The sequence below is a fragment of the Oncorhynchus mykiss genome, chromosome 3, assembly GCF_013265735.2.
Source record: "Oncorhynchus mykiss isolate Arlee chromosome 3, USDA_OmykA_1.1, whole genome shotgun sequence".
Classification (NCBI taxonomy): Eukaryota; Metazoa; Chordata; class Actinopteri; order Salmoniformes; family Salmonidae; genus Oncorhynchus; species Oncorhynchus mykiss.
The window spans coordinates 71,804,542-71,810,698 of record NC_048567.1 but is presented as its reverse complement, the minus strand read 5'-3'; the positions used below and the strand labels follow the sequence as shown (position 1 = coordinate 71,810,698).

General features: G+C 40.4%; 1 long non-coding RNA gene across 1 annotated transcript; it reads right to left on the bottom strand.

Annotated features, from left to right (window-relative positions):
* Positions 1 to 304: 304 nt before the first annotated feature.
* On the bottom strand, positions 305 to 2,644 carry LOC118964324. Its single transcript, XR_005051370.1, has 2 exons — positions 2,284 to 2,644; positions 305 to 2,004 (listed from the first exon to the last, which is right to left on the bottom strand). It is a non-coding gene; the product is annotated as an uncharacterized LOC118964324 (long non-coding RNA).
* Positions 2,645 to 6,157: the final 3,513 nt, after the last annotated feature.

Genomic DNA, 6,157 nt, shown 5'->3' with positions numbered 1-6,157 from the left:
AAAACGTGCTGGATTCAAACTATTCAGACCATAATAATAAGCTAAATCAATAGTTCATTCATAAAACCAAAAGTTTGTTAGGGAAAAATTCTATAAAAAACATGAATTATTACAAATATTTACACAACATGTACAGCAGCTCTCTGCCTAGGCTACCTCACAGACACTTTTGGACTTATTAGTATTATTTCCCAGTGTTACCAATACCACTAAAACAAATATATATTTCTGCTATTTGTAACATTGTTGTTTCAATAATGAGTCAGTCTTGGTAAATCATTAGATCTGATGGCAAAAATGTACTATATGAGAATAAAGAAGAAACCCGTACACTGCTCTTGATAGTATCACTGTACTATATCCCATGGTTTTTAATATGAGAATAAAGAAGAAACCCGTACACTGCTCTTGATAGTATCACTGTACTATATCCCATGGTTTTTAATATGAGAATAAAGAAGAAACCCGTACACTGCTCTTGATAGTATCACTGTACTATATCCCATGGTTTTTAATATGAGAATAAAGAAGAAACCCGTACACTGCTCTTGATAGCATCACTGTACTATATCCCATGGTTTTTAATATGAGAATAGCCGAGTAGAATGTTCCATTGTTGTTTGATACAGTCATTTTCAATGTGCATGTGGAAATTCCAACTTGTCTCAGCATTCTTTTATCAGCCTGCAAACATTCTATTGCATAGATTCCCTATACATTAAGATATACACACGTGTGAAAAACTTATATGGTTATCATATATCAATTTGATCAGGAGTTGGTGGAGAACAATTTAACATCATTAAACCTTTGCCACCCCATGGACTAATAGAGGGGTTGGGTTAAATGCAGAGGTTGGGTTAAATGCGGAAGACACATTTCAGTTGAATGCATTCAGTTGTACAACTGACTAGGTATCCCCCTTTCCCTAGTAGTGTACTTTGCCAACAATGGACCTCACCACTCCCTACAGCACGGAATTGGTCCAACTGCTTGTGTGGAGCCTGAATCAAGTTTTTGTCTTTCTGAACACGAAGAATGATGTCACTATTCTTCCACACAGTCTGTCTTTGGTCTGTCTTTCTGTTAATATATGCTGACATAAACCACCTTATACACTACTTAGATACAAATGTGCTTAAAATGTCAATCTGTCTATCGATTATGTGTGTTCGGTCATAATGCCGTTTGACATTGCTCTTACACTTAGAAAAAAAAGTTGCTATCTAGAACCAAAAAGGGTTCTTCGGCTGTCTCCATAGGAGAACCTTTTGAAGAACCCCTTTCTGTTCCATGCAGAATCCTTTCCACAGAGAGTTCTACATGGAACCCAAAATAGTTCTACCTGAAACTAAAAAGGGAGTTGAGTTTAAAAGGGTTCTCCTATGGAGACAGCCGCAGAACCATTTTGTAACCATTTTTTTCTGAGAGTGTAGTGTCAGACCAGTGGAGCGTTGGGTTTGCCAAATGCCTGAGTGCTCTTGGGTTGAAGAATGCATGAAAAGATGAAAAGAGTCATTTGACTTGGGAGGGAAAATGACAGGTTTCATTGATGTAAATGGCTGCACAGGTCCATCATATGAACAATTTCACTAAGAGACTGAATCGTTATTTTACACTGACACTGGCTCCATTCATCTTCTGAGGTAAGACACAAATGAGGACAAGGTTTCTGATGTTAGGATCTCAGGACATACGCACTTTTATCTGTCTGCAAATCTATATTTCTGCCTGTCTCTACCTTCATCCATCAGTACGTCTGTCCGTCTGCACCCTCCATTTTTAAACATCATTCCATCATATGTATGAGCTTTCTTTGGGCATCTCTTAGAAGTCAGTCTGTTTGACTTCATCAAGTGATGTTTACCCCTGGCCTGTATAAATGGACTGACAGGTGTCAATGTAGTGCCTGTGAGTTTGTCACTCAGTGGATTCAGACTGATTCAGTAGAGCAGTCCATTTCAGACGGCAGGGGGCAGGATGCCTCAGAGAGAAGACGTCATCCTTTAAAGAGGGAGAGAGAGAAGGAGAGAGAGAAGGAGAGAGAGAAGGAGAGAGAGAAGGAGAGAGAGAAAACTGCTGACAAACACAGTTACATATGTGGGCCCGTTTCAAACACTTGCGAAATACATACCCCCTCCCTCCCTCCCTCCCTCCCTCCCTCCCTCCCTCCCTCCCTCCCTCCCTCCCTCCCTCCCTCCCTCCCTCCCTCCCTCCCTCCCTCCCTCCCTCCCTCCCTTTATCCCAGATCTAAATAGCTTGTGAAAGGAAAATAATGGTCACCTTGCTGCATTCTGTCACCACCTCCTAGATTTCTATAGAGTGTCTGGAATCATTTTATTCCTGATCCATCCTGGCACGCCAGTGAACGATCCGGCTAATCTTCTAATGGCTGGGGCTGTCGGCGCTGTCATGTAGCAGCCCGTAAACCAGGAAGTGGAGGGATCTCCACAGCACCGACCTCAGCAGCGCAGGGCCCCCTGATGGTTCTCCCCCGCTACGCAACTGAGGAAGAGAAGAAAACGTTGCTGTCATGTGGAGAGATAGATCACATGTTTTCTGATCCAGCAGAGTGAGGGGAAGAGTTTATAGCCTTAGAAAGCCCAGATGATAGAGACATGGTACCTGGCATATGAGAGGAGGAGAAGGGGGAGGAGGGCCAGAACTACTGCTTCTAAGACAAGGCAACTACTATATTACTACTAACACTAGGATGCTACTACCACTACTACTACCACTAGAACTACTACTAATACTACTACTAGAACTACTACTACTACTACTACTACTACTACTACCACTTCTACTACTAGAACTACTACTACCACTACTACTACTACCACTACTAGAACTACTACTACTACTACTACTACTAGAATTACTACTACTACTACTAATACTACTTGAACTACTACTAATACTACTACTAGAACTACTACTACTAGTAGCAGTACTACTACTACTACTACAACTACTAGAACTACAATTCCTAGAACTACTACTAATACTACTACTAGAACTACTACTACTACTAGAACTACTACTAATACTCCTACTAGAACTACTACTACAACTACTACTACTACTACTACTACTACTACTAGAACTACTACTACTACTACTACTAGAACTACAACTCCTAGAACTACTACTAATACTACAACTAGAACTACTACTACTACTACTACTACTACTACTACTACTACTACTACTAGTAATAGTACTACTACTACTATAACTACTACTAGAACAACTACTACTAGAACTACTACTAGTACAAGTAGTACTACTACTATAACTACTACTACTAGTACTACTACTACTCATACTACTACTACTACAACTACAACTACTACTAATACTACTACTAGAACTACTTCTACTACTAGAACTACTACTACTAGAACAACTACTATTACTACTACGACTTTGACTACAACAACAACAACAAATACTACTACAACAACAACAATAACCACACCAATACTACTACTAATACTACTACTAGAACTACTACTACTACCAGAACCACTACTACTACTACTACTACTACTACTACTACTACTACTACTACTACTACTACTACTACTACTACCAGAACTACTACAACTACTAGTAGTACTACTACTAGAACTACTACTACTAGAACAACTACTATTACTACTTCGACTACAACTACAACAACAACTACAACTACTACTACAACAACAACAACTAATACAACAACCACACCAACTACTACTACGAATACTGCAACTAGAACTACTACTACTACTAAAACTACTAATACTACTAGTAGTACTACTACTAGAACTACTACTACTAGAACAACTACAACAACAACTTCGACTACAACTACAACAACAACAACTACTGCAACAACAACTACTACAACAACAATAACCACACCAACTACTACTACTACTACTACAACTCAGTGGTGTAAAATACTTAAGTAAAAATACTTTAAAGTACCACTTAAGTAGTTTTGGGGGGTATCTTATAGTTTTGACAACTTTTATTTTCATTTCCTTTCATTCCTAAAGAAAATAATGTACTTTTTACTACATACATTTTCCCTGACACCTAAAAGTACTCTTTAACTCTTTGAATGCTTAGCAGGGCAGGAAAATTGTCAAATTCAAGTATTTATCAAGAGAACATCCCTGGTTATCTCTACTGCCTTTGATCTGGCGGACTCACTAAACACAAATGCTTCGTTTGTTGGAGTGTGCCCCTGGCTATCGGAACATAACAAATCTAAAGAATCTGCCGTCTGGTTTGCTTAATATGAGGAAACTGAAATGATTTCTTTTCCTTTTCTTTTCCTTTTGATACATAAGTATGTTTGAGCAATTACACTTACTTTTGATACTTAAGTATATTTAAAACCAAATACTTTTAGACTTTTAATCAAGTAGTATTTTACTGGGTGACTCACTTTTACTTGAGTCATTTTCTATTAAGGTATCTTTACTTTAACTCAAGTATGACAATTGGGTACTTTTTTCACCATTGCTACTACTACCTCTAATGCTACTACTACTACTACTACTGCTACTACTGGTACTACTACTACTACTACTGCTACTACTGGTACTACTACTACTACTACTAATGCTACTACTGCTAATGCTACTACTACTACTGCTACTACTGGTACTACTACTACTGCTAATGCTACTACTACTACTACTACTACTGCTACTACTGGTACTACTACTACAACTACTAATGCTACTACTACTACTGCTAATGCTACTACTACTACTGCTACTACTGGTACTACTACTACTACTACTACTACTACTGGTACTACTACTACTACTACTGCTACTACTACTGCTACTACTACTACTACTACTACTACTACTACTAATACTACTACTACTGCTGCTACTACTGGTACTACTACTACTATTACTACCACTACTGCTACTACTATTACTACTACTACTACTTCTACTACTACTACTACCCCCTGCTAAGCTCTAGCACCACTGTTATGTACACATCTGTCCAGACCTGAGCTGGCCTTGGAGACCAGAGACACTGGTGCCCTTGCGGCCTGGGCTCTCATAAATATAAAAATCAACACACATCCACAGAGAGCTTTTCTCCTTGATGAGTGTTTGTTTTAATTACAGCTCAGTGTGTTTTCTGAACTGCCTGTCATTTCTGCCAGCTGAGAGACTCTCGGAGCCGTCTGCGGGCTGTGGCAGTCTAGTGGTCTACAGATGTACCACATCAGCTGTGATCCATTGTTCTTTAGAGACTAGCGAGTTGTGTGTGTGTGTGTGTGTGTGTGTGTGTGTGTGTGTGTGTGTGTGTGTGTGTGTGTGTGTGTGTGTGTGTCTGTGTCTGTGTCTGTGTCTGTGTCTGTGTATGAGAGAGTATGAGTGTGTATGTGTGTGTGAGAGAGATAGAGATAGTGTGTGTGTGCCTGTGAGTGTCTGTGTGTGTGTCTGTCTGTGTGTGTGTGTGTGTGTGTGTGTGTGTGTGTGTGTGTGTGTGTGTGTGTGTGTGTGTGTGTGTGAGAGGACCTTGTTCATAGTTAACAGTAATTATGGTTAGGGATAGTGGTGATGGGGGGTTGACGTCTAGATGGCTGGACAGACAGAGGCGGAGAGGAGGGAAAAGGGCTCAGGGCTTGGAGTAATCTGTGAAGATTTACCCAAGCGGCGAAGCCCACTTATGGGGTAGACAACACTGTTTTAGGGCCCCATATGGTGGCTGTCATGGTCAGTGGTTATACTGCCGTCAATGTCCTCATTATAACATACAGAATAGCATGTCCCAGACCCCTTCCACCCTCTTACAATGAACACGGGAGAAAAGGAGATAGGGAGGGAAAGACAGACAGATGTACAGATATACAGACAGACAGACAGATTATTTTCCTACCATTGGTCCTCTGCTCTCCCATGGAGAGTGATGCTGGGAATAACTAGTCAATGTCAGGAGGCACAACAGGGGGAAAAAGCAAGCTGTTTTACGGGAAGAGGGAGTTTCTCTGGTGTAACGTCCAAAGGGAAGGGGAGGGGGGAGGGGGGGGGGGGGGGAGTGTGTGTGTATGTGTGTGTGAGTGTGTGTGTGTCCAGTCGAGAGTTTAGACATTAGTGTTATGCTAGAGGAAATGCCATTGTGACTGCCAGGA